This window comes from Phyllostomus hastatus, unplaced genomic scaffold (assembly GCF_019186645.2).
Source record: "Phyllostomus hastatus isolate PE091 unplaced genomic scaffold, TTU_PhHast_1.1 phas_contig_86, whole genome shotgun sequence".
NCBI lineage: Eukaryota > Metazoa > Chordata > Mammalia > Chiroptera > Phyllostomidae > Phyllostomus > Phyllostomus hastatus.
In genome coordinates this window covers 45,296,133-45,323,699 of record NW_025333977.1, presented here as the reverse complement: position 1 = coordinate 45,323,699, position 27,567 = coordinate 45,296,133, and the positions used below count along the sequence as shown (strand labels likewise).

Sequence of the window (27,567 nt, the reverse complement as noted above, 5' to 3'; positions counted from 1 at the left end):
GTGTCTTATCATGTGATCTTTGAAAATAATCCATGTGCATTTGAAAAAAAATGTGTATTTTCCTTCTTTGGGATGAAAGTTTCTGTATATATCAGTTAAGTTCATTTGATCTAGTGTATTGTTCAGGGTCAAAAAATCCTTGTTGATATTTCATTTGGAAAATCTATCAATTGTTGACAGTATGGTGTTAAAATCCCCTACTATAAATGTATTTCTGTCTATATCTTTCTTGAAGTCCTCCAAAACTTTCCTTATATATTTGGGTGCTCCTAGGTTGGGTGCATTTATGCTTACAATATTTATGTCTTCTTGATGGATTCTTCCCTTGAGTATTATGAAGTGTCTCTCTGTCTCTTGTTACGGCCTTTGTTTTGAAGTCTATTTTGTCTGATATAAGTATTGCTACCCTGGCTTTTTTTTCCTTGTCCTTTTGCTTGGAATATTTTTTTCCAACCTTCACTTTCTGTCTGTATAGGTACTTTGTTCTGAGATGGGTCTCTTGTAGCCAGCATATGTTCAGGTCCTGTTTTCTTATCCATTCAGCTACCCTATACCTTTTGATTAGAACATTTAATCCATTTATATTTAAGGTTATTATTGATTGGTACTTATTCACTGTCATTTTTCCCCTCTGCACCTGTGTTTTTCTCTCTCTCACTCTTTTTCTTCATCTCCTCAAAGCAGTTCCTTTAGCATATCTTGCAATGCTTGTTTGGTGGAGGTATATACTTTTAGCCTTCTTTTGTTTTGGAAGCTCCTTAATTCACCTTCCATTTTAAATGAGAACCTTGCTGGGTACAGTAGACTTGATTGCAGGCCTTTGTTTTTCATTACATGGAATATTTCTCACCATTCTCTTTTGGCTTGCTTTTTCTATTTAGAAGTCTGCTGCTAGCCCTATATGAGCTCCCTTGTATGTTATTTCCTGTATCTCACTTGCTGCCTTTAAGATTCTCTCTTTGCCTTTGAATTCTGCCATTTTAATTATGATGTGCCTTGGAGTGGGCCTCTTTGTGTTCATCTTGTTTGGTATCTTCTGTACTTCCTAGACTTGTGTGACTTTTTCTCTCATCAAATTAGGGAAGTTTTCCATTATTACTCTTTCAAACAGTTTTTCTATCCCTTGCTCCTCTTTTTTTCCTCCTGTTATCCCTGTTATATGGATATTATTACATAAAAATATGTAACACTTCATGAATTTCCATGTCATCTTTGCACAGGGGCCATGCTAGTCTTCTCTGTATGGTTCCTATTTTAGTACATGTGCTGCCAAAGTGAGCACTATCTTCACTTTGAAAAATCAAATAACATAAACTACATAAATAAAAATTGAAATTACTACTATGCTGGTTACATTCCCTGCCAAAATTAATTTCCAGTGATTCATGAATTACTGTATATCTTTCTAAATGATTTTACATATATGTATACATTCATATAGGCTCATATATATTCACTTGTAAGTCCAGTTATATAAAAAGTACTATTTGTATTTCATATGTACACAGGTATATTTATATATACATATATATTTATATTGCTATCTAGCTTGGTCATTTTAATATACCTATAAATATAAATATATTTACCTTACTTGATTAACTGTTACATTATTTTATCTTATACTTTGTGCTTTATATGTGCCTAAATTAGGGCATATGGGCATTATTAGTAACTTTGGGAATCATCAATACTGCTCTAATTCACTTCCTTGTATGCCTATGTAGGCACACACACAAGCACACATATATTTATGCAAATGTTTTTGTATGATAGATTTCTACAAGTGGAACTCTTGGTTTGAGATATTTTAATGTTAAGGGTTTATCTTAAATTGAAATATATTTGACATGTAACACTGTATAAATTGAAGGTGCAAAATGTTCATTTGAGACATTTATATATGTAATATGATTGTCATTGTAGTGATAACACCTCTATCATATTACAAAATTATCATTTCTTTTTAGTCGTTGGAATAATTAAGGTCTATGATCTTATCAAGCTTTATTATATTGTAAAATATGACTCAAATGTGGAATCTAAAAATGTCAAACTTGTAAAAAACAGAGAGTAAGATGGTGGTTACCAGGGACAGGATGTGGGGGACAGGTCAAGTGCATGAGAGTACTAACTTTCAGTGAGGAGTAACTTAACTATAGAGATCTAATGCACAGTGCAATAAATATAGAAACTTTAGCCTTTTATAGTTTAACTAGATACTGTAAGTTGCTGTTAATAAAATCCTTACGACTTCCGGCCAAGATGGAGGTGTAGATAGATGCACTGTACCTCCTCGCACAGCCAAAACTAAGGACAACAAAAATTTAGAAACAACAACAAACAAACAACCAGAACAGAGAGAAATGAACTGAATGGAAGTCTGACATCCATTAATCCAGACCGGTAAGAGGGGAGGAGTTGGAGGCCTACAGAGAGGGGTCATGGGGTCCTGGCAGGAAAAAGCGGTCGATGGCAGAAGTGGGCATGCAGGGCGCAGGTGGCAGTTGGTGGACCCCAGAAGCTCCGGGGCAGCTGATGGACCTGGTAGCAGACCCTGGGTGTGGAAGGCAATGAGCAGACCCAGTGAGGCCCACAAGGCAGTTGGCTGTCTGCAGACACACATTCACGCACAGATAAACCAGGCGAAAATGGCAGTGGCACAGACCAAGCAACTCAGGGACCCAGTGCCAGGAAAGAAATCCTAAAAGCACCAATTGAAAACACCTGTGGAGGTTGAGCCTGGGAGAATCTCTCGGCCTCACAGGAGAGCTCCTTGGGAAGACCCACAGAGTCCTAGAAAGTACACAAGCCCACTTGCCCGGAAGCCAGCACCAGAAGGGCCCAATCTGCTTGTGGAAGCGTCAGAGGGGACTGAAGTCTGAGAGAGAGCGGAGCAGGCGCCATTGTTCCATCTGGGACCCCATCCCCACATGCAACGTCACAACCCAGCAACTGAGGTGCCCCGCCCTGGTGAACACCTAAGGCTCCACCCCTCATATGTAACAGGTGCGACCAGACCAAAGGGGAGGGGGGAAGAAGATGGCTCAAACAGAATTGATGGCCTCTCAGCCAATGCATTTGAGCAAATGAGAGATAGCCAACCTACCGGATGCACAGTTCAAAGCACTGGTGATCAGGATGCTCACAGAATTGGTGGATTTTGGTCTCAAATTAGATGAAAGCATGAAGGCTACAATAAGTGAAATAAAGAAAAATGCACATGGAACCAATAGTGATGGAAAGAAAACTGGGTTTCAAATCAATGGAATGGACCAGAAGGAAGAAAGGAACAACCAAACAGAAAAGAATGAAGAAACAAGATTTCAAAAAAATGAGGAGAGGCTTAGGAACCTCCAGGACATCTTTAAACATTCCAACATCCAAATTATAGGGGTACCAGAAGAGGAAGAGGAAAAACAAGTGGAAAAGTTATTTGAACAAATAATAAAGGAGAACTTCCCCAATCTGGCAAGGGAAATAGACTTCCAGAAAGTCCAGGAAGCTCAGAGAGTCCCAAAGAGGTTGGACCTAAGGAGGAACAGGCCAAGGCACATCATAATTACATTACCCAAGGTAAAAATGAAGCAGTAAGAGATAAGTGGACAGTTACCTACAAAGGAGTTCCCATCAGAATGTCAGCTGATTTCCTTGCAGGAAAGAAGGGGCTGGAAAGAAGTATTCCAAGTCATGAAAGACAAGGACCTACATCCAAGATTGCTCTGTCCAGCAAAGCTTTCATTTAGAATGGAAGGGCAGATAAAGTGCTTCTCAGATAAGGCCAAGTTAAAGGCGTTCATCATCACCAAGCCCTTGTTAAATGAAATGTTAAAGGGACTTATCTAAGAAAAAGAAGATAAAAAGTATGAACGGTAAAAAAAGACATCAAACTCACAGTTAGTAACAACTACTCATAAAACAAAAGCAAACTAAGCAAACAACTAGAACAGGAACAAAACCACAGAAATGTAGATCACATGGAGGGTTAGCAACAGGGGAGTGGGAGGAGGAGAGAGGGGGAAAAGGTTTAAAGAATAAGTAGCATAGACAATAGGTAGAAAATAGATAGGGGAGGGCAAGAATAGTATAGAAAATGTAGAAGCTAAAGAACTGTTCTAAAGCAGGGGAATGTGGGTAGGAGGGGGTGGGCAGGGTGGAGAGGAGTGAAGGGGGAAAATGGGACAACTGTAATAGCATAATAAAATATATTTAAAAATTAAAAATAAATAAATAATATAAAATCCTTACATTACAAAATATTGTGAATCTAAAATCTTCTTTTGCCAATATTGTAAGCAAAAGTGACATCACATTGAAATTTCAGTTTGCATATTTCTTATATTTAGTGAGTTATGCATATTTTTTGTATTTTAATGCCCATGTGCTTTTCCTTTTCTCTGACTTTGTCAAACCTGAATTTTGTCCAATTTTTAAATTGTCATTGTAGTTTTTCTATTAATTTGTAAGAGTTGTTAGAAAAATTATGTATGGCAACTGTTCGTTTCATATTCTTCAACTATTTTTTCCAACTTGGTTGCTTTTGTAGATTTTTTTAATCCTATAACATTCTAAAAATTTCATATTATCAATGAAATTTTCAACTGCGCCCTATTCTATCATGGCAGTTGAAATGTACTTTTCTGGTTCAAGGAAATGGCGAACTTACTCCATCTTTTTAAAGGGGATATCTTGAAGGTTTGGCAACCATCTTGGATCTAAAATATTGCTCTTGTCCTTTTTTGAAAATACAGTCTGCTACAGGTTGCACTTCAAAACTGCTTCCAATAAATAGCAGATAAGTAGGTAGGTAGACAGACAGAAAGCAGGTAAATGGATATAGATTGAAAATGGAAGGGAGCCTAAGTTCAAAATAATTTCCCTATGAACTTTGAAAATATTGCTTCATTGTTTTCTCAGTTCAGTTTTGATGAAAGAAAATTGGATGCCACTTTGATTCTTTCCTAATTGTAAATAAACTAAGTGTTGTGTGTGTGTTTGTGTGTGCTTGTGAGCTTGCCTGTTCTTTTATTCCCCATTGGGAACAGTCCTGCCTGGTTTCAGAAGCTGTAACCTGCCCCCCACCCCATGGCTAAGGCTAAGTGAGTGACCTTGGTACCCTAAGCCACCAGGAAGACAAAGCTTATCTCCCTGGCAGGAGCACCGCCTCTGCCCCCTTTATTTCACCCTGCTTGGCCCTGAGTAGATGAACAGTTAGCCAATGATGGAAGATTCCTCAAATGAAGGACAACCTAAAACAGGCATGTTCATGAGGGGGCTATCAGGGGAGGACTTGAGAGGGCTATACAAGAAGCGGGTGATGGACCCTCACCCCTTGGCTTTGACATAGCCTGAGTCCTCATTCTGTCTGCAAGAAGTCTCCTAATCTCTTGGCTGCCTTATTTCCCCTGCCTGACTTAAGTCTGAAACAATGCTGCAGGTGAGTACAGCCCTGTGAGGGAAAGGGCAGGTTCCCCGGGGCAATCAGGGGAAAGAATGCATAAAATTCCGTGAAACCTGCTTTTCTAATACCCTCATATAAACAATAAGTGTCCAAGCATGAAGTGAGTTTGTTCCCCAAAGTTTTATGGCCCTTAAATTATCTGACCCCGACTCAGAATAAGCCTTCAGAGTCCTTTGACTGTTATCTATTGTTTAGTCATTTCTGCCTGACAATGATCCATGAGCTTTACATATACACCCTGTATTCCTGTGCAAATTAAACCCAATAAAAGTCCATTGAGGAACAGGTTCCAGGCCCTTCTCCTTTGCAAGCTCGGCTACCTTTCCTCCCCAAGCAGATCATGTCTTGGTAGACTCATTCTCATCGGTGGTCAGGGGTGGAGGGTGGGGGGGCTCTGTGGGCAGAGCATGCCCACAATCCCCTGTAGTATTTTTTATAATTGTATCATTATCTTCTTTGTTCTAAAATTTCACTGCATTGAATCTATTCATCTGGTATTTTGTTTTATCTTGTGGCCACTTTCAGTGTGAAAGTATGTCTTCCTTCAACACTAAAGCATTTTACTCTTTTCACTTGCTGGGGTTTTGTTTGTTTGTTTGTTTGTTTGTTTGTTTGTTTGTTTGTTTTTTAATCAACACATACTTAGTCCATACTGGGACTTCATCCTGGGACCATCCATAGGTCTTCATCAATGCTTTATGTTTTGTTTTGCATGTTGTTGTATATTTTCCATCTTAATATCAAGATTCTCTTTCTTTAGAAATTGTCCTTTATATAATTGCAGACCTGGAGGCTAAAATTAATTTTAACAACCTCTTTAAGCACAAGAATAATCAATAATGCTCATCATCTTTGTTGACACTTTATGTTCTTTAAAAATATTTATACATGATTATGACAGGCTGCCTAACTGTAACTAAAAATTTTCCCCACAATACCTTGTTTTAAAATGTTGTGTTTAATTTGGGTAAGTAAATAAACATATTGACTATATAAATACCAAACAAAAGGTAAGATATTAGAAGACGTGTTGTCTAGTGTGGCTCTAATTCTTTGGCACAATATTTTAGCTTGCTAATTTTACTTTCTGCTTTGACAATTTGGTTATTTTTTTCATAACTGAATTCAATAATTTGATGATCACTATTTCTTCTTCCTTATTATAGTTGATTCTTGTTTTGTTAATGAATGTTTTATTACACTGCCTTTTTCATTTTCTCAGAGGTTATGCTTGTATTTATTTAAAAGTTTTCTACTTTACCTTTTAACTGTGTTCGTTGGAAGATATTTCCTACATTTGCTCATATGGACCCTTTATTTTATAATGTTGCTTTTTCTCTAAAGTAGATGATTTTAGATTATCTCTTATTATTTTCTTTTTTTATCCTCACCCAAAGGTATTTTAATTGATCTTTTTTAAAGAGGAAGGGAGAGAGAGAAACATTAATGTGAGAGAGAAACATTAACTGGTTACCTCTCATATGCATCCTGACCTGGGATGGAATCCACAACCTTCTGATGTAGCAGACGATGCTTCAACTAACTTAAAAGATTCATATTTGGGAGATGTAGATTTGAGTCGCAACAGAAACTGTGCTCTGAAGAGAACATACAAAGGCAGGGTTTATTAAGGCAGAAATTACAAAGTTTCTAACAAAGGAAACTTCTATTGTCTATCTGTGTAACATAGGGTGAGGAAGACTGGGTCAAATTGGAATGGTGAGATAAGCAAGTGCCAGGATGTGTCCCTTGGCAAGCACAAAGGTCCAAATATTTAAACCTCATTTAGGTCTTCTATGCAAATGAAAGGTACTGGCTGGTGAATTGGATTGACTCCTTTCAAGGTGAACAGTACAGGTTGTCTGGTTGCCATAGTGAAGAGGCAGTAAAGTTCAGGATGTGGTGTTGCAGCTGGTCAAAAGTTCACATGTAGGGTAATAATAAGGCAATCTTTTTGTGACCTCTGGGCTCCATGTTGGTTATATATATATATATATGTGATATATGCTTTCCTGATGATATATTTGCTTTACCATTATAATTCTCTAACACCTGTTTTTATTAACTACACAATTATTTTTCATCTGCAGGACAGGCAAATTTATATGCAATTCTGTCATTTTGGTCTAATTTCCACCTTTTATTATGCAACCTTTTAGTAAAACCATTAACATATATGTTAGAGCTTTTCATTATAGTGACACCCAATTTCCATGTGTGGATTTTTGTCCCCATACCACCAAGCAATTCTCCAACACCAGATGAGTGTTCTTAAAGTTCAACTCAATTCTAAAACTCTACCTGGAGATAGATAGCATCAGATCCCTCATGTTAAGGGCTACAGGAATGCTATCTACCTCAGAGGCCAACAGCAAGTCCAGGTTGTCAACTGTGCCTATAAATCAAGGGTTGCAGTGACCCTCTCCTTTGGTTTAATTAATTTACTAGATTGGCTCACAGACTATGAGACACTTTCCTTACTAGATTATTGATTTATTATGAAATGATGTAATTCAAGAACTGTCATATAGGAGATATGAGTAGAGCAAGGTATAGGAAAAGGATTTAGGTTTCCAGATCCTCTCCAAGTGCATCACTCTCTTCAAGTCCGCACTTGTTCACCATCTGGGAAGGTCTCTGAACCCTGTTCTTTTGTGTTTTTGTGGAGGCTTCATCACTTAGGCATGATTGATTAAATTATCGACCCTTGGTAAACTTGATCGCCAACTCCTCTCCACTTCCCTGCAGGTAGAGGATGGGGGCAAAAATAGGACTGAAAGGTCTAACTCTCAAATCACATGGCTGTTTCTCCTGGCAACCAGCCACCATTCTTGTGTGCTTTCTAAAATTCATCTCATTAACATAATAAAGATACCTTTAATGTTTTCTCACCTAGGAAATTCCAAGAATTTGAGCAGCTTTGTGTCAGAAATGAGGAAGACCAAATATATATTTCTTATTATATATCACAATATCACAGCTAGTAATTATTTTTTAAATTATACATCACTATTTATAATAAAATGATCCAAGTGTAGCATTGTTGAAATATAATTTGCATTATAAGGTAATTTTTAATTCAGATACAGTCATTTTTAGCAGAAATAATTGAATGTCATTTGACATTTTATTATTTGTATTTCCAGATTTTAAATATAGGTGTAATCTATCATAGAAGCGCAGCCCTGTTTTCCTTATTGGATAATCTGCATGCTGAATGACAGGAGTGAAATTCTACTACAGCATAAAAGGGTAAATATAACAGGTGTTTTATTTTTCATGTTAAATTTCAATCTGTTTGAAAAAAATTTTTAATTTTTCCTATGTATCTTCTACCTATATCATGGATGAGTCACTTGGAGTTCATTGAACAGAATGATTCCTCTACTTACATCTGACTCCTCTTCTGACTGACTCATATTCTTCAAAACCCAGTTAAAGGCATGGCTCTTCATGGAAATGGACCTCTATAGCTCAGTCTCAGCCTACTGTGCAACCTGAAGACTAGACTGGCATCCTTTTCTTGTACTCTAGACAGGGCAGAGTTCTATCACCTCATTTAGTACACTATGTTATGTTTCCTACCCCTGCCTGTGAGCATCTTGAAGTATTCCACTTTGTATCTCCAAAAACAGGTACATGATTATACCTCAAAAACACTCATTTATCTCCTAAGCTTGTTTATGAGCTCCTTAAGAGCAGGGACTCCGGTCTTTCCCTTTACTTTTCTGACACATAGCAGTGATAACTGCCATATTTATACCATGACATCATCACTTTCCTAGTAAATAATTGCATATATTTTTCTTCATATGCTCATTACAACAAACTTGTGAGATGGGTAATATTATTTCACATACTTGAAAGAGAAAGAAAATGATGGCACAGAGAGATCAAGTAAAGTCCACAAGGTCACACAGCTAGTCAGTATCAGAACCAATATTCAAACCCAAAGGGTTCAGCTGTGTACTTAATACTCTGTTTAAAAACAGACTAGATAACACTGATTTGATGAATATGCATCAGAGGGGTATAAAGCATACTGTGAATTCTCGAGTCGGCATTATAGCTTCTAAGCTACTTCTTTTTGTGTATCCATTTCAACATTTAATATGCCTTTATAAGAATAAACAGGATAAAGACATTATTTCTTCAAAGACCTGCAGCAATTTTTGTATATAATTTTTGGACTAGTAAAAAGGAGTTTTTGATAATTTTTAGCATTAAAATTAAGAAAATATTTGCAATATGCCCTACTTATTGAGAATAAATTTGACCATATCATTACCTTTCTACAATAATGTAAATAATCAGTTAGAATTAGATAGTGTCTCAATACAAAGAAATTCAGTTTATGTGCTTGCAAATCCTTTCCTAAATTTCTGGGTAAAATTAGCTTATTATTTGAATGTACAGTATAGCCATAAATAATCAAATAGAGATTAAGATTCAAACATCAATTTTGTACTACATTAGAAGAAATGTTATTATTTTTAACACTGTATAAAATTGCAAAATACCTACATTTTTAAAATTAATCTTAAAAAGCTCTATATAGCTATGAATATTTAAAATTTACTTTTATATATATTTTTTTCAACCGTGACTTCTCTGAGAATGACATATGTAGAAAAAGATGTAAATGCCTTCATTATTCTAACAAAAGTCCTGCAGGATAGACTTTTATAATATTGTAAAATACCAATTTAAATATAAATTAAATCTATTTTATTTTATCAGAAATAAACTCATTAACTCAATAAACCAAATCTTGTAAAAATCACTCTACAATACACACTCATATACAAAGTTAAATATAACCTGTCTGCAGGCTGAGGTATTCCATTCCGGCTTTCCTAACTCCCTGTGCATGGAAGTCATAATATTACATATCCCTAGGTTTATTTCACTTCCTTTTTTCTCCTCTCAAGCACTGTCATAAAAATAAATGAATATTGTTCCACTGTGCATGCTTTTTACATTTCTCCTGATGAGAATAGATTCATGATAACCCATTTATTTTCTTTTCTTCCAACAATTTTGCAATAAGAATGAGATGCCTGAATTTTAATGCCTAATATGATCTTTGGAAGACTATAAACTTTTAATAGACTTTAAACATAAAGTGAGGGAGAGGATAAATAGCAAGGAAGTCTGTGGTTTGTCCCATGAAATTCTGATTAATAGCCTTTTGATTGTGGCAGACCACCCTGAATATTTTCCGAAAACAATTGTTTCATTTTATTGCCAAATAAATCGTAATTGAACTTATCAACTTCTCATCAAATAAAAATCTAAATGAAGAGGAAGGGACAGAAAAACATGCATTTCTTTATGTGAGATCTAGGACATGTAGCATTTTGTTTGGGCTCTGCAGTATCTGTTCTTGTTAAACTCATATGACACAAAGTTTAAGACAACAAAGGTTTTCTTTATAGATTTGCCCACTGTGTGAAAAATTCTTGGATAACAATAAATTAGCATGAAGTCAGAAATATTCACATGGTCTTTAAGGTATCTAGGGTAAAATATTGACTAATTTCAGTCAATTCTGTGCAACTACAGAATTTAAAGTTTCTTTGGAAGGAAAAATTTTTTCTTTCATATTACCTTTAGCAATGCGTACTATGTGCTCTGAAACTTTTTCTTCTGTTTAAAATTTGTAAAAAAAAATTTAAGCAGCATTATGATGTTTATCATTTTATTTTAAAAATATCTGCTTTCCAAGGCCTGAATATAACAAAAATGTAAATGTTCTTTTTAAATATAAAAAAGTGGATTCAGGCATTGATAATGTGCAAAACATTTGAGTCATATATATTTGTTAATTTCCATTTATTGGCTTATTTTTAAAATATAAAATGAAAAATTGTATTACATAAAAGAAAAGCAGAAACATAATCTTTTATAATGATAAAATGCTATAAATAATTTTTCCAGAATTGCATCTCCCTTTAAATAGAGGGGAGAATAAAAGAAAACAGTTTAAAAAAATGGTTGGTATTGCTGCAGTATACACAACCCCCTGAGCTTTGCCTTTTAAATCAGCATTCTGCTGTTAAATAATAAAAGTCCCATTATTTCCTAGCTTCACTTTGCTAAAGTGATTGATGTAGAATTTTACTGCCATCCAATGGCTGCCATCTAATATAGCTCAAGTAAATGTCTAAAGCTTTTTGATCAAATTGCAGTCTAGGGAATTTAACTTATGTACTACACTCAGAACTTACATCAATACATCTCTGTTTGTTACACAGCAAGAAAGAAATATGACTACAGTTTCAATTTATTGTGTGCTCTCCAAATTCAATTTAACAGTGAATTACTAATATTGCTGAACATAATTACCTAAATGAATAAATCAACCTAGGCTACTCACTGGAGAGAACATTAAAGCATAATATTAATTTTTACATGCACCTCATCATATTAGTTTAAAAGGTTTCTTTATACAACTAACAATCTTTTCCTACAAGGCAAAATGGCCTTTATTAAAAGACTGTTCTCAGCTTTACTTCTGTTATTTGGAAGTCATTTGAATCTTTTTAGTTGCTACTGTACATCATGTAATTTCTGATTAACATTAAGTTGCACACTGTTTTAATTATAATCTTCATTTCTAAATGATTGAGCATTTAGATCATTTCTCAAAAAGGCAAAATAAAAATTATATCTGATTGATATGAATGAGTTTGTGCTTTAAATATTCAAGCTTAGTTGTTGAACATTTCCAATTTGAAGTAGAAGAGTTGATGACTAATAAAATAGTTTTATTTTTATTAACATTAACTAAAATATAATACATTTAATATTATATTTTTGTTTGTTTTTGAAGGCTTATATTTTTTATTGTTGTTCAAGTACAGTTGTCTCCATATTCACCCCACCCACCCCCACCTCCCACCTTCAATCTTACCCATCTTTGGCTTTGTCCATGTGTTCTTTATAGATGTTCCTTGAGGTAAATTGCTACTACAAAGTGATATTGTTTCAATAAAACCTCATAAAAATATTTGTATGATTTATTTATATGTGAATCTGCTAAAATATAAAAAGTTTAGTTTAGCAATTAGTTATTTTAAATAAAAGTCAAATTGAGATAAATATCTGGCTCATAACTTAAAAAAGTATTGTCAATGTTATTTTATTTAACTGAATGTTTTTTTAAAGTGTGTGTGTGTGTTTGAAAACCCTCTCAGGCTTTAAATATATTTTGGTACTGTTACACATCTATCTGAGACCAACAATTCAATGGAATTGATACACAATAACATTTATTTTAACTGATTTTGCATTACAAGATTTAATCCCAACTATTCTTTAGTTAAAACCTCACAGTGTTATGCTTTTTCTAAAAAGTTTTCCAAGTTAAATCCAAAATATTTTTAAGAAAAATCCAGGCAGACTTTATGCTGAGAGATTTTATAAAGGCTTAAAACAATTCTAAGTGTTCGGATGAAAACAGATAAAGTGATTAGCATTCTCTGGCAATAGATAGGATTTGAAAACGAGGTGTTTACAGGATAAACAAAGAGGTTTCCAGTGACCCTGTGTGAGCTGGAAAACACTACACTGGAGTATTTGATTTGCAGGGGTACCACAATCCCAAATTTGAAGAAAACAAAATGATTTTGACAGAAATCAGTGATGAAATTAGACATGTAATTTAGAAATACTAAGCTACTAAATACTGAAAAGAATTATTCTTTTTGACTGTTAGCTTTTTCAGATTTTTCATGGCTATATATTGGATTTGATTTTTGTTTTCATATATTCATATATTTCATTATACTACCATTTAAATGCTACTTTCAACCTCATGTTTTTGGTATGACAACTAAAAGTCTCAGTTTTAATAATATTTATAAAGAGAATCTAAAGTTCACTCTGCCTCAGCTATGTCGTTTACATGATTAGAAGATAAACCTCAAGATAATATTGTCAATAGAAAAATCAGTTGTTTAGTGTATTCAGACATAAAGTAAACTAATAATTATCAAAAGTCCCATTTTACCTGCATTATATTTTATATACTAGATGTTTGTACAGTAGAATATATACACATACATACATATAAATACATCCCTATAAAATATTACTTTTAAGAAGCTTCCTATTTGAACCTCATTACTAACATTTAAAAATCAGTTTGCATTTGTGAATAATGTTCTGAAGGTGCCAATTATATTTTTCTAATTTACTAGATATGACTCTACAAACTCTGTCAGTAAGGAAAAGGTATTTTGCTTTGCCACCACATAATCTCCCTGGCTGATATGTACAAGTTCCCTTTGTCTCCTCCTGCATATGTATTCATGCTGTGAAACTCAAGTACAACAGCATCTGCAGTTTTACTACTTAAAACTCATTTGTGAATAAGGACATTTCCACTAAAATGATTTCTAGGTCTACTTCTATCATTTTCTCACCCAATGCAACAAATGAGATAATTTCTTTATGTAAAATACGGAGAATTTTGAAATGTTTCAATTATTTAAAACATCTTGTTCTCTAATGATTTTAATTTCCTTTTCATTAGCAAGAATACAGAAAACTAAGTATTATTTACAACGTGTACATTCACTGTTAACTTGAAGGAATATCTGCATTGTTTTTCTTAGTCATTTTTATTGCATTTTTTCCATTGCCAGTTATCCCCTTATACCCTCCTCTACCTCCCCCCAGCCACCATCACCACAGCACTGTCCATGTCCATGAAATCTTTTTCTTTTTTGTTCAGTACCTCCACCCCACCCCCAACACCTCCAAGAGCTATCAGCCTGCTCTCTATCTATGAGTCTATCTTTATTTTGCTTGTTGGTTGTTTTTTCAACAGATTCCACATATGAGTGAAATCATGAGATATTTATCCTATTCTGACTGGTTTATTTCACTTAGCATAATGTTCCATATGTCCATCTAGGTTGTTGCAAAAGGTAAAATTGTTCTTCTTTTTTACAGCCAAGTAGTATTCCATTTTATAAATGTCCCATAGTCATTTTATCCACTCATCTACTGATGGACACTTGGGATGGATAGCTTCCAAATCTTAGCTATTGTAAAGAATGCTGCAATAAACACAGGGGTGTGTATATTCTTTCAAATTAGTGTTTCAGTTTTTGGATAAATTCCCTGAAATAGAATCTCAGGTCCATTTTTAATTTTCCAAGGTAACATCATACTGTTTTTCTCAGTGGTTTCACCAATCTGCATTTTGACCAACAATGCAAAAGGGTTCCTTTTCTCCACATCCTCACCCAAACATGCTGTTTGATTGTTTATTGATGATAGCCATCCTGACAGATTTGAGGTGATATCTCATTGTGGCTTTAATTTTTTTTCTCCGGTGATTAGTGATGTTAACCTTTGTTTTTAATCTAAGATAGTAAGGGATACAATAATCAACTGACATCTATACCTTTTGTTTAATGTAATAACAGGGATGATAAAAGAATATCATACCAAACTCGGGTTTGACTGCCTGACACTTCAAAAGCCAACACTCAAGAGGCAAGTGCCGATGGAAGGAACAAGTTTACTCAGGTGCCCACAGCCTGAAAGGACAGCGAACTCCTGTCCCAAAGACCATCTTCATATCTTCGTGCAGGCAGGAGTTTTTATTACAAGGGAGAGGGAAAGCAGAACAAAGAAATCAGGGGGAGGGTGGTTGAAAGTTCTCTACGTGTAGGCCAGCACAGTCTATTCTGACGATTACCTCAAAACTGGTCAAGCAGAGGTCTGGGTTTTATGGTTGCAAGTCAGCAAGTCTCCTGGAGCGGGAAGGTCTGGTTGCTGGAGTCAACTCCCTTTGAAGTTACTCCCTGGAACTCAAACACAAATACACAGTTTATCACGGGTCATGTATTAGTTAACAATTTGTCTTTTACAAAAAACACTTTTAACAGAAACAATATTAAAAGAATAGTGGAGTGGGTTGCAATATACACTGCTATATTTCATATTTCAAATTTATTCCCTAAATTTAACTTTAGGGAATATATATTTTAATGTGAAAGTAATAGTGTATCGATATATGAACATTTTCTTGTGTACTAATTTTTATACCCAATATTATCAAGTATATTTATGGTCATTTTTCAGATGTAAAGAGAGAAGTAGAAAAAATAATGCCACATATACCAAGAAACAGAAATGAGTAAATTTCTAAGGTGTACATCTTTGATGATATAAGCATTCCAAGACATATTTAGATATTTAATATACATTTTTTAAAGATTTTATTTCTTTTTAGAGAGAGGTGAAAGGAAGTAGAAAGAGAGAGAAACATCAATGTGCGGTTGCTTCTTGCATGCCCCCTACTGGGAACCTGGCCTGCAACACAGGCTTGTGCCCTGACTAGGAATCGAACCTGTGACCCTTTGGTTCACAGGCCAGCACTCAATCCACTGAACCATATCAGCCAGGGCATTATTATATTTTTTTATTCCAATAAGCACCTTGCTTTCAAACCCATGCTCTTATGCTTGCATTACATTTTAAACAATTATTTAGAATAAACCCTGATTACATTATATCTATGATTAGTTACAACATCCCTTCCCTGAAAATAAAAGTCACACCATGGATAACTCAATTCCTATGCCATGACACAGAAGTTCCTACAATGTTCCAATGTCATGAGAAATGGAAAATATTTCTATAAAACAATATTGCTAAAAGCTTCTGACAATTGTCTAATAAAATGATAACTATTTTGAGCTAAGGATGTTAATATCAGACCCTATCAAAATGAAAAATTTCAGAGGCACAAACTTTGGTCTTTCTCTAAAAACAGCATCAAAATAAAAGTAAAAACTTTTGATGAATATGCACTACATGATTAAAACCCTAAGTCCCTATGGTTTATACCCTGAAGACATTTTAATTATCTATTTAACAATTTGCTATTTCTGGAATTCTGACTGAAAATGTTTTTGACATAGTATTTCATGGACTCTCATTTTCTCACACTGAGCTGCTTTTATACTCCAGATGTAAACACAAAAGCTTGTCTTTCATCTTCAACTCCATCACATAAAAGGAAAGGTAAAAACCCTAAAGACCATTTTTTCCACTGAGTATTCTATATATAATGCAAATTATAAAAATAATAAATTTCTCTTAAATATAGAAATCTAATTATTTTTCTTAATTTTATATACTTCTTAAGAGTATTTTCTAATATTCTTTGATTGTCATGATCTAATTGTACCTCTTTGAGAAGGAAGAGAAAGTTATTTTAGATATGAATACACTGAGATGTTTGTCCCTTTCACAGGAAGTAGTAGTTCATTACTCACATTTTTCACTAACTTTTTTTTAGTCTGAACAAAGTAAACAGAATTTTAAAAAATTTTTCCTAAAATTCCAAAGTTGTGTTTTCTAAGTATATTTTTACTTAAAACAAAGTTTGCTTCAGAAAGTTTAATTCTAACTAAACTAAGTCCTATGAAAACCTTGGAAGAAAATTCAAAATACCATGTATTAAGAACTTAGTATCACATTTTCTGATACTCATAACTGAGCCCTTACCTGTGTGGTTCAGTTGGTTGGGTGTCATCCCACAGAGCGAAGGGTTGCCAGTTTGATTCCCAGTCAGGGCGTATGTCTGGGTTACCAATTTGGTCCATGGTCAGGGCCCATGCCGGAGGCAACTGATCAATATTTCCCTCTGACATCAGTGTTTCTCCCTATCTTTTTCTCCCTTCCTTACCCTTTCTCCATATATATAATAACATTGATTTTTTACAAGTATAAAATAAAAAGAAAATAAGTATAAACCTTATTATATGGCTGCTGTCTGGGATTTTTCTTCACATTTTTGCCATTGTTTATATTAATGCCAGAAGCCTTGGTTGTATGTCTCTGTACATCTCTTTACACAACTGAAGGTTTAACTGTATGGTTTGCAACTACATATTTATTTTACCTTTAAAATTATCAACAGCATTCCACAATACATTTTGTATTAGTACATATATCCCAGAATGCATATGGTCATAAACCTGTAACTTTTTGTATTTCATTAGAAATAAGTTAAACTAATTCTGTCTCTCAAATGTGCATAATTTATAACAGAATTTAGACCAGAAAATACACTTTTGTTTGGATTCATCAACCTTATGGCCCCAATGGTTACTCATAGGAGACAGATTTCATCTTAGAAGGGGGTATTTGCTAACTAGGATTGAAAGCATCATGGTGGTGGCATGCTCCCAGATTACCACTTGAGATCCATTGCTGGCTGATCAACAGAGCAGCTTTGATTGCAGTTTTACAAAGCCAGGTTCCTGCTGTTCTGGCTACAAAGTTTGTTTTCTTTTGTTTGTAGCAGGAAGGGAGGTGATGCTTGATTTTTTCCTTACCTCTAAACCATGGATTTAATTTTGGCCTAAGGAAAGAAGAGAATTTCTCAGAACCCAAGTTTCACTTAGCTTTATGAAAGTGGACAATGAGAAACCACCGAGGCTCGGAGGTGTTCATTAAATCAATTCTATGCTCCTTTGCCTGACAGTCAGGATTTTTATTGTACGATTGATTGAAGTTCCATTTTGCTTTTAGGACAGAGCTCATGTCTCACTTCCTCTGTGATCTTCTCCATCTTTTCCTTATATAACTTTACTTCAAGCTCTGGCATGAATAAAACCATGTGGAGAGGTTTAAAATATTGAGCAGATTGTGAAAATACTTAGCTGCTAAGTAATGTAGAAAATAAAGAAAGATAGAATAAAAAATTATGTGAGTATTCCATTACTAAGAGATTTAAATGACAGCTTAAGGAGAGGTTAGACTTTAAAGAGCCATTGAAAGTATGCTTTGATATGATGCCTATATTTCACACTGGTGTGGCTTGTTTTTCAAAATGGGTTATATATTGCCCTGGCTGGTGTGGCTCAGTGGATCAAGTGCTGGCCTGTGAACCAAAGGGTTGCCAGTTCGATTCCCAGTCAGGGCATATGCCTGGGTTGAGGGCCAGGTGCTCAGGAGGGGGTGCTCAAGAAGCAACCACACATTAATGTTTCTCTCCCTCCCTTTTTCCCTTCCCCTCTCTAAAAGTAAATAAAATCTTTTTAAAAATGGGTTATATATTTAGTGTTGGAGATGATACTTTTCATATATTTTGCATGAAAACATTGATCTCCACATTCCAAACATGTAGTATATGTTCAGCACACTATTCTTGAATAGAAGGATGTATAAGACCAACTGTAATATTCACTAAATTGGCAATATTCAGTGTAACACATATTATGTGTTACACATATTCCGTGTAACACAATTTAAACTTAAATTGTTAAGTTTAAATACTTATTTATTTAAATAATTCATCACAAACACAATCTCATTCATCTCAGATACAATAATCAATTTAGTGATAAACCTAAGAAGTTGCATATATTTTTGTTACTAAATATAAGCCATAGAAAGTATAAATAGATTCTATCCAAGTTGGTCTTTGTGAGTGACTTAGGAACAAATGAATTTCTTACAGTTTGCTCTGTAACACTAATATTGCACATTATAAACTATGCTGAATAATTTTTTAATATTAGATTACTAATAAATACATTGAAATTTTTAAAAACAACTAATACCTATCCTTCATTAACCAGAGAAAATATTGTAAAGTAATAGCAGAGTTCTCACCAAATCACAGGCTGCCTGAGTGCTCACTGGGATTAATTCACTGGGAAACCACAGCCAACTAAATTTTGAGAAAATATATCTATGCATTTTATATACATAGAAGGTAGAAGATTATTTGGTATCTCAACTTAGTCACTTCCTTCCCAACAACAGTGTTGGGAATTGGGAAGGTCAGGCTCTTCTGGGCTGCAGGAGATACAGTCTTTATGTCCAGATAGTTCATATTTTAGAATATTCAGTATCTAAGGTTACTCATCTGAGTCAGTCATTGTGTACTACCTGAAGTGACTAGTCTAAGTCATCTGACTAAGGGTGTCCTGAATCTTCAGACTGAATAAAATCATCAGTGTATCTGAACAGTCAATATCTTCCATGATTGTCTTGTTAATAAAAATTGTTACAGGTGTACAGCATCACATTGCAAAGGTCAGGATAAAATTATTATTTTGAGGGGGCAGTAAATTACAAAAAGTTTAAGATTTGGGTTAATTTGGGGAGTAGAGCTAGACAGAATGATTCTATTTTTTGTTATTGTCATTGTTTGCTTTGCTTTGTTTATCTCAGGGTGCAAAGTATTTTTTCGGCTTTCCCCAATATAGAATATGATGTGAATCCTTATTCTGTAAATGGAGCAGGGCATGGTGCCAGATTATTTCTTCACAGACATTATGCTACATATCTTATTTCACTTAGTTCTAACAATAAGCCTATGTAATGTTCATAGGGTAATATTTACTCATCAAATTTAAAATTACTCTGGAGGTGAAGTTCAATTTGAATCAGCAAATAATTTAGTGAGCCCCACGAGAATAATCTAAAATGCCAGTACCCACTTGTACCATATGTATGGTCAATATTATTTTATGTTAGAGACTCATGATGAGATTACAGAGAAATTAGAAACTAATTAAGGATATAGAGCCAAACTTTCCACTCCCCAGTCCATTATATGCAGCCTATTACTCCTCCAGGAGCTTCTTAAACTTCACTTTAACAAGCTGAAAGGCATTAAGAAGATGTATGTATAAACAGTTATAGTACATATTTGCATATTATTAACAATGCAAAGATGAAACATTCTTAGAACTGTATTTGGTAGGATATACTCTTTTTCCATCTAAGATGTATGTATCTCTATGCCTATTTATTGGCAAGTGGTAATATAACTTTATACATTAAATTATCTTATATACTAAAAAATAAATTTAAGAAACATCTGAATGAAAGTTGAATACAGTTTGCACCAAGTCAACATTACATTTTTAATAGATGTATTTTTCTCTTTCAAATACATTGAATAATACATCAGCTAATAGTATTTTCAAGGAAGACTCTTCTGAGCTTGTGCCAATGTTTTTGATGTGCATTTGGCATCTGTTTGTTGATCAATAATTAAAGAGCTAACATTGTTTAAAAAGAGTTGGTAGGTTAAATAAAGTCTAGTGGAACTAGGACTGCATTAATTATAAAATAAAAAATTAACTTCAGTCTTTCTCAGGTGTGATTACTACATTTTTCCTGTTCATTCCCTGTGGTAAAGGATCACAAAAGGCAGAAATCTGGGTCTAGATATTATTAGAGTGGGAACCACAGACAGACAGCAGACTTATTCAGGTTGCTACTAAGTCCTGGAATCTCTACTGCCTTCTGGGATGTTTCATATATATACTTCTCTTCTCCCTTCCCACAGTCTCCACTAGGGTTTCAAAATGCTATGTCTCACGTGCAATACTATAATAATCTCTTCCTAACTGGCCTCTGCCTATAGGTTCATCCTACTACTATCCTTTTCCACTGTTCAGAGTTTGTTTCTAAAGAGAGAAAAGCAAATTTCACCTTCATTTTTAAACACTATGTATTGACTGAATAAGTGTCTAATTTCAAAGTACCAAAATATGTGCATTCCCACTTCAAACTTTTACCAGCAGTATCCCCTCCACTCCCTGCCTCCACAGCCTTATAGCCCTGGCTTAGTCCACACATACTGTCATGGATTTCCTATTCTTACACTTTTTCCTCTCTTTTTCAGTAGGTTCCATAGCTCCGAATATTCTCTTTCCTCTGCTTAGGATGTGACTCAACTTCTGTTCTCTACATCATTAAATTTTAATGTTTTTAAGGTGCAGAAACAGTTGCTCATTTTTGAAGATTCCTTAACTTCAGGTAAAATTAATAATCTATTTTCCTGTCTCTGTTTCTTCTCTGTGTATCTCCCTCTACCTCCCTATGTTTCTCTCCCTTATTCTTAGTAGTGGATGGGTAGATGGATTACCACTTTCTTCCTACAATTCTTAGGCAAATTATGTTATATGCCACTGAAAGATGAAGCAATATATTGTCCAAGGTCATTTGCCTGTTTGAAGATTTAAAGACTACTCAACCAAAATAATAAATATTGATAAGTTCCAAAGGCTGAATGATATAGCATCAGTGACGGGAGAGCTGTCTTTCTTGTCATTTCTATTTCATCCAGGAAACCAAGTTTTCAATCAGAGACAGAGTTTACTCCCATATCTACAGCGGGGAAAGTTCAACCACAATAAAGAGTTGGTTAAACTGATAGGAGTGGGAAATTCAGACTCCAGGTGACATGCAAATATGACATTTCGAAATTAGCAAAGTCGAAGTTTTAAACATCACAATTTTTAGCATTTTTTCTTTTGTATGAAATGAGGCAACATAAGTAAAAAACATTTTCACGGTGTCTGCTATCAAGGTCATCATCACTGCTCTACTTAAACTTACTTATTTTGAATATCCTGTAAATCTTAGTCTAAAGTTTGGCAAAACTATTTTTTTGTTGTTGTTGAGTTAAAGAATGTATCATCAGTTAAATTATTTCCACAATAACACTGTATAATCACTCACACCAGAATACAGTACCATTTTACAGCACACATATACTTCTTGCCCTTGCATCTGCATGTTAGCTGTGATGTGACTCATTTAAACTGGGTTTGGTTTTATCTCAGTCTACCCCAATGTACCCTCCTTCAGTCAACAGCTAACCGAGTTACTTCCCTGGGGGCAAGTCTAACCGCCAAGCACATTTCAAGTCCTTGCTTGTCTCTCATGTGTTAATGTCCCTTTGGATTCTGCTCAGAGTCAAGGGGCTGATGGAAGGAGTGAACATTTGCTGAACAGCAGAACTATCACTAATTTTATTCTATTATAGTCAGACAACCTTTCTTTTGTGAACACTTAGATTACAAGTGACTTGTACCTATTTTCCCTTCTCCTGAAATGGAGGCCCTGAGAGGTTTCCCTTGTTTCTGATTTTAGGGGCATTCAGTTGCCAGATCTCAGTTTCAACAACTTCTCCTCCACTCCTCACACCCTCTTCTAATTGTTTTAGGATCACATTAAATCAAGTCTTGGCTGTAAAGGTTTATTGGTCTTGTATCTTGCAATTATGAGTTATAAAGATTGGTATGTACAATGTAACTAGTCTTTGTGACATTATTTTTATGGGGAAATGTAGAACTGTTTTGAAACAACTGATTTGCAAATTACTTTGAAATAAGATAATTTTACATGAAGAATATATTTTATGTATTATTTATTGTATATTATATGTAATTTACTTATCTAACTACTCTTCATAGCTATAGTATCTAATATTCTAATCCAAATGAACTGAAAAATTGGAGAAGTTAACATAAGAAGTAGGACTTTCTGGTTGAACCCAAGGTAATTTGATCTGTTTAGATTTTTTCTTATAAAAATAATTTCTTACCTACTTATAATGAGTTTCATCTCTCAATAATCAAAAGCAGTTGTCAAAAGATTTGGTATTAATATTACACTAATTGTATATGATAATCTTTGACATTAATTTGTCCTCTGATTCTAATTCTTTTTCCTATTTTAACAAAAATACATATGAAAACCTAATGTCTTGTGCCATTTTTAGTACTCATTTTAATAATGGTCCCCAAAATTAAATGAAATGTATTTATATGTTTAATAGTGTTGTTATTATAGACTCATTTTTATAAGTAGACTTAGTGTTCTTGAAATGATGATACATGATATTCAGGCAAGAAAATATTCTTGAGCCTTCACTAATTTTGTTTAGAGATTGTGTATAGTTCATTGTAGCGAAAGAGCAAGGAATTAATCATCACATCATAGATTTAGTGAATTAAATATCCCAAATGAGAGGAATATATTTCCCAGATCAAAAATAAAGTAAGTTACCATGAAAAATTATTAGCAAAGGCCTCATTCAAGAGGATTTCAGACACTATAAACTATGCTTATCAGAATTAGTAGCATACTGTGGTACAAAGACACGGAATAAATTTTATTAGTGTTCTGTTGTGACTACAGGTAGGCTGTTGTTTCTCATGGTGAGAACTTCACTCCTCTCCAGTGTGAGCTGAACTGAGGCACTGAGGTTTTGGAGGAAGATCTGACAAGTAGAGTGTGAGTACTAGGAAAGACCCCTGGATTGACTGACTGTAAGGCTCCGTGACCCTTCGCACCGTAACTACAAAATGAGAAGACCAGAAAGCATATTTTCTGCTTTAAATTTGATGTCTCAGATGTTCACCTAAAATTTAACTTTTCTCACTCTAAATGGTTAAATCCACTGTCATTAAAGATTTGAAATACAATCCAAAAATTCTTTGATGTTACAAAGAAATATAAAGTTACCATAAGTTAAAAACTTCAATTACCATAGCAATAACTACCAGCATCTCCAAAAGCCTTCCTAATGTTGAAATAAATAAAATTATTTTAAGATTTCATTTTTATTTGTGCCTTGATAATAATTTTCCCATTAGGAGTCCCTCAGAGTAAGTGAGTCAATGACTTCCAACGACACTGAAATGTTTTAAGAGACAGATTAGATTTACTTTTGCTTTAAAAAAGTATATTCTTCAACACTTTTTATGGGAGGTAATGAATCTCAGAAAGAAAAGAACAAATTTGTTAAATTCCTAAATACTTGACTACTAGTACCATTTTTTATATAAGCCATTTTTATTCGGCATGAATTATTCATGCACCTACCTTAACTTTAATTACCAATCCAAAAATGTTAAAAATCACACTGTACCTAAAAATATAAACACTATCACACTAAAGTTGAGAATGCATAATTCTTCGTACATAAGTGACATCTCACTGAGGTTGGGTTGCCACCTTTGCGTGTGAAACCACGAAGTGGTTCTGTGTGTGTGTCTTTGACATAATGCACATGGGAGTGTTTCTTTTACCCTTGTTAAAAGCAGCCCCTTTTTGAAATCTTTTTTTCCTAATGCTCTTCATCCAGGAAGGCTTACAGAACCAATCAGCAGTTATCACCACTAAATAGAAGACTTCTCACTAAAAAATTGACTCAGTAATTCATAGGAAGGATAGACGCTAGGGTTCCAAGAATTCAAAACTAGGGATCCTTCTAACAGTCATAGTTCTAAAGCTCTGGCATAGTTTTCTAAGAATGTAGCAGATCTATAAGATTGTGTGTGGGGGGTGGATGGGAGTACTGCCTCCTTGGCATTGCCTATAGAAAGAATAATGTTCACTCGAGATGGATGCCAGTTTAACTTATTCTATTTATAGACCCATGGGTCAGCGACAAACTCTTTCATATGGTTTACAACAGCTTTCCGTTACACAGGGAAACATGCCTACACACTGCATTCCAAACATCATTTTCAACTCTCTCAAACACATCCAAGCGAATACAGTTAAAATAGTGGTTATATATGTTTTAGTAATAGAAAACCTATTGTAAACTTTAAATTTCTAGTTTTCTAGTTAAAATGCAAGTATAGTATTAACCATTAAGTAAATGCCATTTTTACTGATAGTGTTTAAAAATATAAATATAAAATTGATTGTTGGCTCTGGGTATTATTAGAATTTGAAGTACAGAATATTTATACAACATTAGAATAATCATGTCAGCATTGGTCATAATAGGAATGTTTGGAAAATTTACATCACATACATATATCATTGGGAAGTTCACACAAAGAATCAGGATGACAAGTAAAATAAATGACTATACAATATTAGTCAGAAAAGCAAATTTCAGAAGAGTATTTGTCACATGCCATTACTTTTGTTAAAAAATATATATATATATAATCCCCATAACAACCTCATTAATCCCCATAACAACCACATGGAGTAGATACCAATATTACAACACTATTTACAGATGTGGTAAGTGAAATACAAATAAAGTTTTTAAAAAAACTGCCCAAGGAACTGGGATTTCAGCCAAGGCAATCTGGTACCAGAGCACAATTTTTCTAATTCAGCTACCCATTGTTCTATTAGAAGATGGGTGAGTTCACTGCATTTTTGAAAATATATACACACAATATAATTTATCAAAATGCAAAAATTTCTATATTTAATTTATAAAAATTTATTTCAAAATTTCCTCAAATTGATTTGTGCCAAAATGTATTTCTGTACTTCACGCTGACTTCAACTCAAACTCCTCTCATACTACTCCAAGACATATTTTTTGGAATGTTTCTGATTGTGCACTATCTTTTCAAATAATAAAATAAACCCTTCTTTTTAAAACACAAAAAGGTAAAAATGCATTGAACATGTTAAATCTAACCGCTTCTACTCAAAACTGCACACATCTCCCTTCAGTCATTTTTAACATGAGGGCTGTGCTGTCAGAGAACAAGCCCTGCATTTGCCAACACAACAGGATGTATTAAAAAATAATGGTGTTTTGTTTTGGCTTACTAGTAACTTGGATGACAATTTTTACAAAACTTTGCAAAGCAAGGAATGAAATACTTATATAACTTTCATAATCACACCCCACTATTTCATTCTACAGAATTTGAAAAAATCTCCAGTGCCTTATAGTTTACATCTCTTGTCAATTCTTATATTCATTTTGGCAATCAGATGCCTGATGCGGACCTCAGCTCATGGGGTCCATGTCATTATGGATGAAAATGAGACATTCACACGGATTACTGAATCCAGTGGAGGAAAAGGGATGGCACAGCTTTTCTCTCAAGGGGAGCAAAAGCCTTGGCCCTTGCTCCAATGAACTTTTATTGTCTTACTGGGCACATTACAAGAAGGTCGTCATTAACTATGCACAGGCTCACTTTAGGCTCACCTTTTACAGAAAACAAAGGAGAGGATGCTGGTAATCACATCACAGAAGAGGGATATTTGCAAATAAAAAGGCAAAAGTAGTTGAACTAGTTTTGTAGGAGGGTGCAGCCTGAGGGTCCCCAAAAGAAAGATTTATAATGGGGTTCAGAACTCAAGGTGTCCAGGAAATATTAGAAAGATATATAGGATGTCCTCACCCTCCACCACAGGTGTGAGCTGGGGGAAGGGACACATGGAGCAGGGCCATTGAGAGCTGTTTTGCATAGCAACTAACCTTTGCAGCTAACCTCTGGCATGGTCATTTAACATATCTATAACCTTTAACGTTGCGTAGATATGTTAAAAGGCTGTGGCCATGCTCTGAGCCAGGGGATGGAAGGAACTTTCCCTAGTTACAATGCCTGGGAGGCAGCTCCCCCTAGTTACAGCACCTGCGTGAGAGCTTGGAGATGATTGGCTTCACGACATGGGGCCACCCCTGCACAGACCCATGGATGGAGCCCAGTAAAGCTGGAAGGATATTTAAACCCAGACTTGGCGGCCATTGGAGAGAGAGCCATGCGTTTTTGGCTGAGTGGAGACTCCTGCAGCCATGTAAGGAGAGGGAAGCATGCAGCTGCAGCCATGTAAGGAGAACCACGCACTTTTGGCACAGGAGGATCACCGCGCCCCCGCCCCCCCGCCACCCCCCACCCCGCACCCTGCAGCCATGAGAAGAATCACCACTCAGCTTTAGCAGAGAACCACCACACAGCTTTAACAAAGCATCATCATGCAGCTTCAGCAGAGAACCACCACGCGGCTTTAGCTGGAGATCCCCAGCAACACAGCTGATGGTGCTGAGAAACAAGGGAGGCCTATCAGGCAAGCACAGATTACTGGGAAGAACGATGAGCTGCCTGAGCCACGGACTTCTATTTCTTTTCCTGAGAAACGGTACCCCAGACTGGGCAAAGGGGGGAAGGAAGGACTGTGTGTGTTTGTGGGTGTTTTAAGGGACTTTGAGATTTTGACAAAGACATTAAGTCATTACTTTTAGCCTGTATAACTTGAATAAATAACTCCTTTCTTTTTCACCAATCTCTAACATGAAGAGCTATAATTCTCTGGCTTAGAGAAAGGCAAACCTAGTACAGGGGGACCCCAGGAGAAATGGGGGTCAATTCGGTAGCATTGTGGGACCCTCTTCCCTGGTGGCTAGTCAGGGAGGATCATGGGAGACCACATGCACAGTAGTAGCTTTAAAGTAATACAACTACTTGTACATGCACTGTAAAAGCCCACCAAAACTAGCCAGGAAGGACCCTCCCTATAAGAATAGAGTCCCTCCAGCCTATGAGGTCAGT

General features: G+C 35.0%; 1 non-coding gene and 1 pseudogene across 1 annotated transcript; both read right to left on the bottom strand.

Annotated features, from left to right (window-relative positions):
- Nucleotides 1-27,567, bottom strand: part of LOC123827357 — a 139,468-nt pseudogene that overhangs the window by 15,253 nt on the left and 96,648 nt on the right.
- Nucleotides 1,176-1,282, bottom strand: LOC123827684. The gene has a single exon (XR_006787324.1). It is a non-coding gene; the product is annotated as a U6 spliceosomal RNA (small nuclear RNA).